The sequence below is a fragment of the Lepisosteus platostomus genome, chromosome 8, assembly GCF_059453375.1.
Source record: "Lepisosteus platostomus isolate fLepPlt1 chromosome 8, fLepPlt1.hap1, whole genome shotgun sequence".
Taxonomy (NCBI): domain Eukaryota; kingdom Metazoa; phylum Chordata; class Actinopteri; order Semionotiformes; family Lepisosteidae; genus Lepisosteus; species Lepisosteus platostomus.
In genome coordinates this window covers 55,624,787-55,637,254 of record NC_142618.1, presented here as the reverse complement: position 1 = coordinate 55,637,254, position 12,468 = coordinate 55,624,787, and the positions used below count along the sequence as shown (strand labels likewise).

The 12,468-nt window shown below is 34.0% G+C and overlaps 1 protein-coding gene across 1 annotated transcript in view; it reads left to right on the top strand.

The window, feature by feature from the left end:
* Nucleotides 1–2,900: 2,900 nt before the first annotated feature.
* Nucleotides 2,901–12,468, top strand: part of LOC148657545 (cadherin-10-like) — a 52,957-nt gene continuing 43,389 nt past the window's right edge. The window contains exon 1 of the mRNA XM_088643970.1: nt 2,901–3,091. The gene's annotated coding sequence lies outside the window, so the exon portion shown is untranslated. The remainder of the gene's footprint in view (nt 3,092–12,468) is intronic.

Here is a 12,468-nt window from a genome sequence, read left to right as displayed (position 1 = left end):
CAAATAAACTCCTGACATCTCTCATGGTGAGAGGAGACTTTCTTCAAGTAGATACCACAATACAGGATTGGAAGAATCAAACCCAACTAGAAAATCATTGAATACAACACAGAGGATTTAAAAAAGATACTTGGCAAAGTCAGACCCCAGTAGACCTTCCATTTTGTAGCGTTCATAATTTAATCTACTTGCTTCCTTTTCAGTATGAATTTATAAATTCTAAAATGCAATCTATCCAAATACAATAATGATGGAGAGACAGGATCATAGAACTAAAAAAAAAATCAAGCAAAGTGAATTAATCTTAAGGATTAATTAAGGATGGAGACATATATATATATAATTGGGAGAATCCGTCTGATCAAGTAAGTGTCTAACTGTTGTGACTCCTTGACTTGGGTATGCTGTAACGGGATCTTAAAAAAATGCTGGCTTATGAAAACAGACACACAAACACAACCATAAGGTAAAAAAACAGTGTGCTTTTATTTGCAGTGCAAATAACCAAAAACAAACCAAAACAAAAGCCTATCTCATTTTTATTTGTTAACTAGACTTCTTCTGTTCCCTTTCTATTCTCATTTGGCAGGTAAGCTGCTTAACTGTTTTCAAAACAACAAGAATCTCTTTGAGACTCTTCTCAGACTTCAGTCTCTCTTTCTCTGAGATGTTCACAAAACTCACAGTTCCTCTGTTCCTTGGTTGGTCACTTCCATCTTCCTTCACTCTGGTGACTTAACATCACAGAGGATCTGCTCTCAATTCCTCATACACCAGATCAAAACCAACCCTAGAAACTTTTGTTTCCAGCTTTTTTAAACTGTCATGTGACCAACTGTCATCCAGTAACTGGAGAGTAGTTCATTTCCCAAACCCTTCTGGGTAGTGTGATTCAGGCAAAAATCTCTTTTGTACTCAAACTTACTGCCCTCTTATACTGTTTAAAAAATATTATTAAAGTTGGTTACTGTAATAAAATTAAAAGGAGAGTAAACTCAATGCTGTAACCACTGAACCTTAAGTTAATGTAAGGACTTTCACAAGTTTTCAAAGAGCACAAACCTCTCATTGCCCTTGGCCTACAATAAATAACCCTTAAAACCGTGTCCCATAATACCCATAGAGATGTAAAGATGCACTGACTTTTTGAAAAATGACAATAACATGTTTTTGTTGTTTTTTTCTGTTTTTGTTTTGGATTTTTATTTGTAACGTGTGTACTGTGTAAGACATTTTCAAAATAAGAAAGTTCAGACTTGATGCCAAGGTGTTACCATTAATTTAAGACCCTAACCAGGCTTGTACTGTGTACACTTTCAAAGATAATTCAAGATTATTAAGGGTACATCCACCCCTTGTTGCTTTTGGAGGGCATTGGCTAATAGACAGAATATCAATCCACAGCTAGAATGTACAGTTAAAAAATAACTATGAAGTAAAAAATAAACATTAACATTGATTTCACAGAAGACAATAAAAACTGTCAACCCTTTCCATAAAAATAAGTTTTAAAATTTCTTTGTCACCTTTTTGAATTCAAGTATATGATGTTTATTGTTTTTAATGTGAATCTTGAGGTGTCCATGGGAAATGTAGTTAAATCAAGCATGTCACATATATCCCTAACTAACTGTAGCAAGAGATCGACTTGATTTGGTTTGATTTGATTTGATTTGATTAATTTGTATTTGAGTCTACAGAAAATGTTTCATGCTCTTGTGGATCTCATTTTTTTCAGGTACCACTACCTGAACAAAAACATGTTTTGTCTTGAAACTGAAAGTGAACTGGATTTGTTTGCCAGGCCCAGAAAATACAGGTTCACCTGAAAGCTTTTAAGTTATCAAGCAATTTTTGGCAATAACCCTTATATTTGCTATTTATTATATTAGATAGCTCCTATTTGTGAAACTATATATATATTATATGTATATCCATACATTAATATAGTGCTAATTTTCCATATTAAGTGGATTTAAAGAAGCAGTATGACGGATTAAATGAAGCTACCTTTTCACTAACATCTAAAGCACCACAAGTGCCACCTATCGATCTTCCTTGGGCAATGAAGCGTTAAATACAGAATGCTGAAATACACCACAGTATACTGCACTTTTCTTAAAACTAATGTGAGTTTTGATGCACATTCTAGATGGTTGCATCTGTAAAATAGTAGCCTCAATAAAAAAACAGTTCCATTAAATACAGTATTTGTCTTTACAAATAAGCTAATTATAAGCTAATGTCAAGCTAATTGAATAATACACAACAAAATACTGTAAGTGTATTTACATATGCTTATAATGCATGCAGATATTGTATACATTTTGTGTGGTTCTGCTTTTCAATTTTTTTTTTGAATTATTTCATTTTTTGGTCTAAAGTGTTTTTTAAAGGGCTTGTTTCATATTATTTTCACTGATCAATGAATTAAGAAAACATCTGAAGCATTAAGAAAATTCATCTGATATATATGTTTATTTCATTGATTTGAAAAAGGAAGTTGAAAGGAAATATTTTAACTTAGAATAACACAAAACAGTGCTTTAGTGTTAGGCACACAACTACTCCAGTCACTGCAACAGAATGGAATATACTGAGAAAATGATTTATAGGTTATGGGCACATCTCTTCGGTTTTATTATCTCTGAAAACAAATTAGTTTAGAGTGATTGCTTTAGACATCAAACATCACAGAGTCTATCTATCACTGAGGAGTCTTAACAAAGGCTCCCTTGCCTTCCATTTGCAAATTCTCACAGCATTCACATGGAAATCTCTACTATCCTGCAGCCTCTAACCTCCTCATCTTCAATTCTGTAGTTCCATCACTAACACTGCTTTGTGTGAGGGAGGATTTTTTTATTAATCAGGGACTGTGAATGGCAGCCAATCAGGAACAGAGCCCCCTCTGCTTCAGCCTTTCTGCTATCCAGAGCTAAAAGTGATGCAGAGAGAGGCAGCTGGAGTTAGACACAACTGTAGTCAGTCTTGGAATCTAACTGCAGCTGAGAGTCAGCGGCTGAGCTGTGCTAAACACCAATGGAAAAAAAATGTGTGAATTGAAAATGGCAATAAATGGGCACTGAAGGTAAGATAATTTAACCATTATGTTTCCAAATTAATGCAATATCCACAGGATATTCACTGTTTAGAATGATAGTATGACCATAATGTACAAGATAATCTTTACATATTTAATATGTACGGTATTTGCATTTCTGATTAAATAGACTACCTTAGAAGTATATAAAGTCATTGGGGCTCAATTAAAGTTCCAAATATGAAAACTGAAAGCATTGGATCATAGTAATTACAGATTTGACTTTATGATCTGTCAGTTGTTTCTTTTATGTAGTTGAAAATTGAAATAAACCAAATGAAAATATGTTTTCAATTGTAACTATACTATTTTGGATATTATGTTAAAAATAATTTTAGAAAGCATAAGGTTTATAACAGTTGCCAATGCATAAACTGTCCATATTTTATTGTGACTTCAAAGGGTCTCTAAGAAAGAAATATATTTAAGATGACAGAGTATCAGGTATGTTTTAGCACTAGTTCAAACTAATCTATCATATTGATGGAAATGCAATGTAGCACTTCGGAAAGACTACAAGACTGCAGAGACAAAGGACTATATTTCTACAGGTAGACTGATCATTTTTACAGTATTTAGTATGTCAAGCAGTTAAACAATCTTTGTAAAAATATACAAAATACAAAAGAAATCTAAAATTGCTTTACCTATGCATGAACCATTTTGTAGTTTGGATCTTTACTAAGTTTTATACTGCAGCACATAAGCCTCACTATTAATTTTAGTGTCATTGTATTGTTTCTAAAATAATTTTCGTCTATGACTATCAATTTCAAAAACGCAGAACACTGGCTAATTTTGTATATATTGAACAGTTCTTTAATCAAGAAATCACTCCAATACAATTATTAGTGTTGTATTACTAATTATTATAAACGGCAATTATTAGTGCATGTTAATAAGTAGAGCCAAAAATGTATACTTAGTGTTTTGGTAAGTTTGATGAGACTTACAATTTTAAGTCTCAGTGTGTATTAAGAGTGTGTTTAGTTTATTCACCCTTTGTGCATTTGGGCACAAGGATACAGTTAACATAACATTTTTCACATACTTAATATTTCTGTTGCTTATGAATCTGAATTTTGATATATAAGCTACAAGAAAATACTCTACAGGCAAATGTTTCTAATGCCTTTAAAAGCAAACAGATTTTTTGCCTCTCCAACATCATTGTATTGAAAGAAACTGTACCACGGGATGGATGGAAAAGTATAGTGCTATATCTTTAATCGATGATGCTGTATTGCGTGACTCTGGAGAATTATGTATTATTATAATGGCATATTGTTATACAGACAATCTTTCATATACATAAATTTAGGATGTATTTGGTTGCTGTATAAAAGGGTGAATACGTAATACTATCTTTACTGAAATTAACCAAAAAAGGCTTTTGAAGTATTGTCAGAATTATAATGGCTTTTCAGCTAGAGCATCAATAATTACATCCTTTACCCTCTATGCAGCAATAGGACGCTTTACACATGATGGGAAATATCCTGAAAAATGTAGTTTTCTTTTTAACTAACATTAAACTTATTTCACTTGCCAGATAAAAAAGAATGTGCAGTTATTTAAAATTGAATTTATATACTGTATTTGTGCAAGGTTAAAGACTATTTTACCAACCAGTTCCACACATATTTAAAACTCTAAACCTGTACATTTCTTTTAACTAAAAAAAAGTCAGTCTTTCAGAGCTTAAGAGAACAGACATTTTAAAGCAGTTTCATATTTCTTTCAATTTTCTAATGCAACCAAGCCAAACTACCTAAAACCTGTATTTCTTCAATGAAAACTGTTTCTTCTATTTTAGAATTATAGTTTGGATAAAATGCTAATGTGATAAATTTGTAGGTGTACAACACACTAAAACAAGCTACTCCAAGTTATTCAAATTGACTATAACAATTATAGTGTTAGTTAAATTGATTTGTATGTCCTTTACATTTGATTTGGATTATATAAAAATCATTTATAATAACATTTTGCTTAATGAACTAGACAAATATCTAGACAGCTTTTTGTGTATGCTTCACAGAAACTCAGATTTAAAATGTATCATTTTTAAAGTGTACCTTTCAGACTTATTAAAGAAAAGGTTTACAAAGATTTCATTTTAGAAATATCTGGATTATGCCTCAAACTGTAACCATATTACAACTTAGAAGTCAAAGACTCCCAGGTTCAGACATTAAATGTTAAGCATCTTTGATCTATATCAAAGTTAAGTGAACATTACACAAATGCCTTAGATTAAAGTCCATCTGTAACTACAGTGATACTGGCAAAAAGGCATAACACAGATACTAGAAAGGTCTTGGGCTCCACCAAGTGGCAGATTTGTATTTAGACACAGGTGTACCATTTAAAAGTTGTATCTATATTGCCAACTGCACCACAGACCTTGGAATGTGTGTGGTCAATCAATAGAAAATTGTGCATGGAATAGTAGAAGATAATGTTATTTTTAAAAAAAATCATAATATTTCTTAGGTTCCTGTCATCATGAACATATTTAAAATGTAGTCTGCAGTGTGTTCTTCCAAACAACATTGCAAGTCCCATTGCAAGTCCCATTGCAGGTCCATTACACAATTGACCTTTATCAGATCAAATTAATTAATTAAGATTATGGGAATAATCAACCCATTCAATATGAAAACAAACAAAAAAAATCTTATTCACAACAATATTTCTATTACACTTTCCTAATGCAAATGCAGCTGCTTAATATAAGATGTACCTGCTTTTCTTTCTGATTTAAGTGTATTGTCATGGTTAATTCATAGAGGTTTTGAATCCAGTGTAAATCATTAACCTAATTTGAACTTAAATTCAACAAATTATATTATTAATTTGATTATTCCATACTGAATATGCTTTCCGTTGTAATTGGACATACCTGCATACGAGATTAATCAGACAAATTAAAAAATAAAACTTGCAATTCATGGTTGAAATGTAACATGGAAACTTATTACAGTTACATGAACTTTGCTGTCAATGTAATGGTGAGCACAGGTCCCCTGCCATTATTTTATTAGAGAACTGTGATTTTTCTGTTAGTATCTTATGTGGAAATTAATTTTGAATTTTCAACTGTGAAACTATGGCTGCAGTTGCATTAGGCAAAAACCCAGAACTCAGAGGCAACATAAACTTGCAAAGACACAATGTTATGATAGAAGAAAGCTTTCAGGGCTGAAATATAAACAGTATCGAATACATACCCTAAACCAAATACTGTATTTCAAGTTCTCAATTTGGAATGCTGGTATCAGTTATTTAATTAAGTTAATTCTTGCATTTTAGTTTTCCTTTTATTTTTTAAATTAAAATAATTCACCTTTTATGTTAGTTATGATAGTTAAAAGGGATCACAATGGGACAATAGGGATAAGAACAAAGTAGGTATAGTCAATTTAAATATTGAAATCTTGTTACTTGGAAAAGTCGAATTGCACTTGATATATTCACTTTTCATATGTGCTTTAGATAACATAACATAATTGATCATTCACCCTTAATAAATAAATTACTAATTAAAGACAAATACCTCTTGACTGATTTTTAATACTTCTCTCATTATAAACTGCTTGGATGGTAACTCAGTGTTACTAGTGATACATTGAAAAATAAAACAGTTTTATTTACAGTGATGTAACACCAAGTGTAGATGTTACTATAATGGCAGTTCAAATGATTGACATATTTAAAAAAAAAAACAATCTTTATTTGGCATTCATGTTTAAGTTTTCCTTAAGGGTTTTAAACAAAAGTCTGTATACAGTAACTGCAATATCTTCATCACTGAATCAATAATTAAGACATTGGAAATGTGTCTTTTGCCTGATGATCTTGATGTCCCTATACAGCAAATGGTAGACATTATCTTAAAAATTATAAGCAAACAATACTAAAAGTAAATGACATTACAAAGAGTAAAGTGTTCCTGAAAATTCTTTATTCTTTTAAAGGTGTTACAATTAGTAACTACATGTTGGTGTGGGTTAGAACTTTTTATATGTATCTTTGCCCCCCAAATATCACAAGAACATTTGTCTTCAGTTTTGTTTTCTGCGTTGTATTACATACAAAATAGGATATTTTAGTAAAAACTAAAGAAAAGCAAAATTGTACTGTGAAGTTAAAAAACCTACAGTAGGGATCCATTATTCAAAAGTAAGTAAGTGTTTTCAATCTAGTGTCTAATGAATCTATTAATATATTTTGGGAGATCAGCAATTATATCCAAGATTGGCAAGTGATTTTTTTAAGACTTCCTCAAATGTTTTACATGCAGGAAAAACATAAAGTACCCCCACTGTTTTTTATTGTTCTAGATAAACATGCAAAAAGAAGGTTACATTGAAGTATTATTATTAATTTGTTTCCATCTACATCATTGTCATACAGTACAAGCATCAGTGCTAGTCAGGACTCTGTTCTTTGTGGACAGCAGTGCATGTTTGTAAGATGTAGAAGTAATAAAGAGCAAATTCAAAAAGCTATTGTGTCTGTAAGGGATTTAACAACATTTATAACAACAGCTATGACTATTTAACAGAAATATGATTTTATACCAATGTAACAGCAAGGCTTATTAAAAATACAGGAATTAAGTTTGCTGCTCCCTTGCCAGTCTCGCTCCCTCATCTCAGTGGTGCTGGGTACAGAGCGGCCATTCCATTTGTTTCACATTTAAGGTGTTTTTCTAGCTGATAGAGTTTCCTGATAAGGAACAACTCCCAAGGCTGAGATTCTCCAGCCACCCTAATAAATGGTCATCTCTTGCGCCTTACTGTCTGGGAGATTCCTTGGGAGAGTTGCATCCCAGGTTGTTTACAACCCTAATGTCAGAGAGCATGGTTACTCATCCTCTACCTCGATCAGCCAATCAGGAACAGGGTAACCCCACGTGGGTCTCGAATGCCCTCAGAACATTCAACCAATGAATAACCGTAGATCCTCTAGAAAAAAACATGCAGCACACGGCCCAGAAGGGGGCTCCTCCAGGACATTCTCAGACTCATCTCGGACAATCACGTAATGGCCACTGTGTCCAAGTGCCAGGACTTTCCTTTGTTCTAAGAGTCGAGAATGGAGGTCGCAGAGCGTAACGAAAGGATCCGCCCGAGGTTATCCCAGCAGCAAGCCTTGTGAACCCACTGCGAATGCTCACCTGGTCAACGAGTGAACTACGGTCTGAATTGTGGACAGCTGAATCTCAGGATTCAGGACTAGCACTACATCGGGAACGAACCAGTCTTCTTCCCGTCTAAAGAGTGTGACTTGCTTGGACCCACAGTTACTTTCCATGTACAGAATCTCTGCTAGTTAAGCCAATACTGACTAGCTGGTCTTCAGAGAGTCACTGTCAGTGCGTCACAGCAGACATCTCTCCCCCCTTCTCCCCCACTTCACACCAAACCAGCACTGCCTGGCACTGGGCCAGAGGATGCCGATCGGTGTATTTTTATTTTGAAATCATGTGAACCACTATTATTACACACAAACAGAAGCCAATCAGCAAATTGTGTGGCTTGTTAAGGTAATTTTGTGCCCCTAGAATTAGGTTTGCCACAGCAGAGGGTTCGATTACTCGTGCAATCATGACTTTTTTCATATTGATTATCTATTTCTTTCTTTCTTTTTGTTTTGTGTGTTCTATGAATATGTGTAGTAGGTGTACATATATAAATGCAAATAGTAATACTGTAGGTTTATTCCATGCTAAAAGGAGAAGAAGGAAAAGAAAGAAAGAAAACACAATGTATATACTGTATATACCACCTGGTATATATATATTCTATATATGAAAAATATGAATTGTTACTTCAAAGTATTTTGACTGCAAGATTTTAACCAACAAATTGTTAAATCAAAGTATTTTTGAGGAACTGTATATTTACAGAAACAATTCTGGCTACAGAAATAGCAAGTTTATTCATGTAACTATTAGAAATATTGAATAATCCACAAGAACATATACAATAAGAAAAAAGAAATATGTCCAATTTTAGACAGCATGGGTTTGTCATCCTAAAACAGATACTTCAGGAACAAGCTTATATGCAGGCAAAACAGTATATTAAACATTATCATAAAGCAAAGTCTGTTTCTGTTTTGTTGTCAAGGGCACAGAAAGCTTTCTAAGCATTCTCCATAAAAAGTATGAAAGAAGACACTGTTTATGAAAGAGATGTACCAATCTTATACATTTTGCTATTTCATATTGTGGATCAGTAATACTAATGACATGTATCACTTCTTTGTCATTTATCAAAAGCCTTTCACACATTATTTTAATGTTCTCATATTCAGGCTAGTTGTTTTTGTTTATTCTCTTGTTTTTCTTTTCTCATTTTCATATTCTAGTCTAAATGTGTGTTCATCAAGTCCTGTTTAACACTTTTGTTTTAAATATTAAATTTTAGAAATTCAACATGGTCAGAGCTCACTAGTCATGATTACATTTTCCATTAATGGATATTAATTTGCAAAACCTACAATACAAACCACTTAATAATATACTCTGACATATACAAAAATTGATCTCCTTGACCATCCTACCTGATTATTACCCCTTGTATAAATGCATTAATTTTGAAAGAGATGACCACTGTCAATGTCATTATATTTGCCAACATCATAGACTGTGTCATGTATGCAATCAACATTGTATCTGTATAACTGAAAATTACCACAGGCTTTTGGTCGTTCTCAGATGTAATGACAGCAAAAACCCTTCAGATATTAAAAACAACAACAAACATATTTATATTCCTTAAGTATACATGGCTCACCATCAAATTTAGAGTTACTACTGAAATATAGTATACATCTCCATCAGCTACAACACATTTTCTAGTAGTTATGATTCTAATATTAGAGGTTAAGGCTACTACTTTGACTGATTAATTTAAAATTATGCCTTTTTTGTCTTTATTTGTCCTTTGTTTCAACAATAATAATACTTCCCCTTACTTTTTCCTAAAATTATATCATCATTCATAACCACAGGACCCTTATCATTACCTGCAATAGGTGAACTATTTTTACAACCCAATACACTGTTCAAAAAGAAACCATCCCTTTAATTTTTCAAAATAGTTCATGATGAAGTAAAAAGGAATAATAATAATAAACTTTATTTTATATGGTGCCTTTAAAGGTGGCTTCTCAAAGCGCCTTACAGAATGACAACAACAACGACAAAAATTTTAAACAATCAAACACGATGAGAATACACAGAGGAGACAGGAGATGGTGGTACTAAATACAGTAGGAGCAGAGGGGTAAAGAATGGAACCAGTTAAGTAAAGGCTCTTCTAAAGAAGAAGGTTTTGAGTCTGGATTTGAAGGTGTTTAGAGAGGGTGACTCTCTGATACCCTTGGGGAGAGAGTTCCAGAGCTCAGGGGCATAACAGGAGAAGGCCCTGTCACCCATTGGGGTGTAGATGGGCTTGGGGGACAGTTAGGAGACCAGGATTAGAGTAGCGAAGATTGCGAGATGGGGAGAAGGGCAATAATAGATCAGACAGGTACTGAGGTGCCAAGCCATGCAGAGCCTTATAGGTGAACAGGAGGATTTTTAAGTCAACATGAAACCTGACAGGAGGCCAGTGCAAGGACTCCAGGATAGAAGTAATGTGATCACTTGCACTGGACCTACTCAGGATTCTGGCTGCCAAATTTTGGTTTGTTCAATGTGGATTTAGATAACCCATCGAGTAGAGCATTACAGTAGTCAATTAGGGTGAAGACAAATGTCTTGATCATCTTTTCAGCCACAGTTAGTGATCACATAGGGCGTAGTCTAGTGATGTTTCTGAGGTGAAAGAAAGATGTTTTAACAATATACTGCACATGTGGGTTGAATGTTAAGCCTGAATCAAATATCAGCCCAAGTATTTCAATTTAGACTGAAGCTCAAGTACAGTACCATCCACAGACAGGGTTACAGGACTGGCCTTCAGTCTTGTCACAGTTAAGATTAAATTTTGAGGCATCCACGTTTTTATGTCAGAGATGCAATTAAATAGAATAGAGACAGCCACATCAGTATCAGGTTTGGTATGGATGAATATTTGAGTATCATCAGCATATAAATGATAGTTGAGGCCATGTGATCTTAAAAGCTGATCAAATGCTGAAAAGTAGGCGACCCAGTATCGAGCCCTGAGGAACACCAGATTTAACGAGACCAATTTCAGACCTAAATCCGCCAAGAGAGACAAATTGACAGCGATCAGTGAGGTAAGACTTGAACCATTTGATAGCAGTGTCAGAAACTCCAAACACAGTCTCAAGATGAGAAAGTAAGATTACCAGAATCAGAAGCTATTAGAAGATCATTAGTAACTTTGACCAGGGCAGTTTCTATGCAGTGAAGTTGATGGAAGCCAGATTGGAGGGGTTTGAAAATGTATTTTACAATGAGATGGTTATGGAATTGAAATGTGACAGCACTTTCTAGAATTTTTGCAAGAAGGGGTCAGTTGGATATGGGGCGAAAATTGTTTAGTTTGTCCAGAGCCATGTTAGGAAAGGGTGTACAGGGGGAATGGTTGTTTTGGGTTATGAATTATTCTGTACTTGCCATTTGAATTTGGCACTATTGCTTGATTTTCCTAATTGAGAACCCTGGGATATCGCTTCATTTAGTTTTTGCTTCAGCTTTGTTTGTTTGTTTTGTTTTTTGTGTGTAAATTGTCGTATAGCTTCGGTTCTGTTGTTTTGTTGGTTTATGTTCGTTTCTTTGTATTTTTGTTTGTGTTTATCCTTGTTTTGCCATTACCTTGCCCTATGTGTTACATGATCAACCTTTGTGTTCTTTTGTACCCTGTTCCTGTTGATTACTCTCGTTTTCCCTTATTTGTATTCCTAGTTCACTTGTGTTTTTGTGTGAACTTTTGCGTATAAGGTTAGTTTAAGTTGTTGGGTACATTCTACACAGTTGATTTGGTATTAGTAACACTAGTTTAGCATTCGTGAGTGCTGTTTGTCTTGTATGGTTTTGGGTAGTCAGTGGAGGTTAGCTAGGGTGTTGAAGACGCCGAAGACCGTGTGTTTTGAGTTTTCTTTTGTAGTCAGGTTAGCTTTCCCTCACTTTCCTAGCCAGCTCCATTTTGTTTGTTGTTTTCTTTTCTTTGGCACCACTCTAGTTCCTTACCCCTGTGTGTTATCGTGTCTTACCAGTCACTTATTCAACTTTGTTATCACACTTCCTAGTCCCTCACCAGAACCCACCTGCTTCCAAAATAATTACCCTAAATGTTATACCCCTTTACCCCTAGACACTTGGGGTCATAACAAGGAACATCGGCAGCCTCTTACAATTATGGAAATTTCATATATGA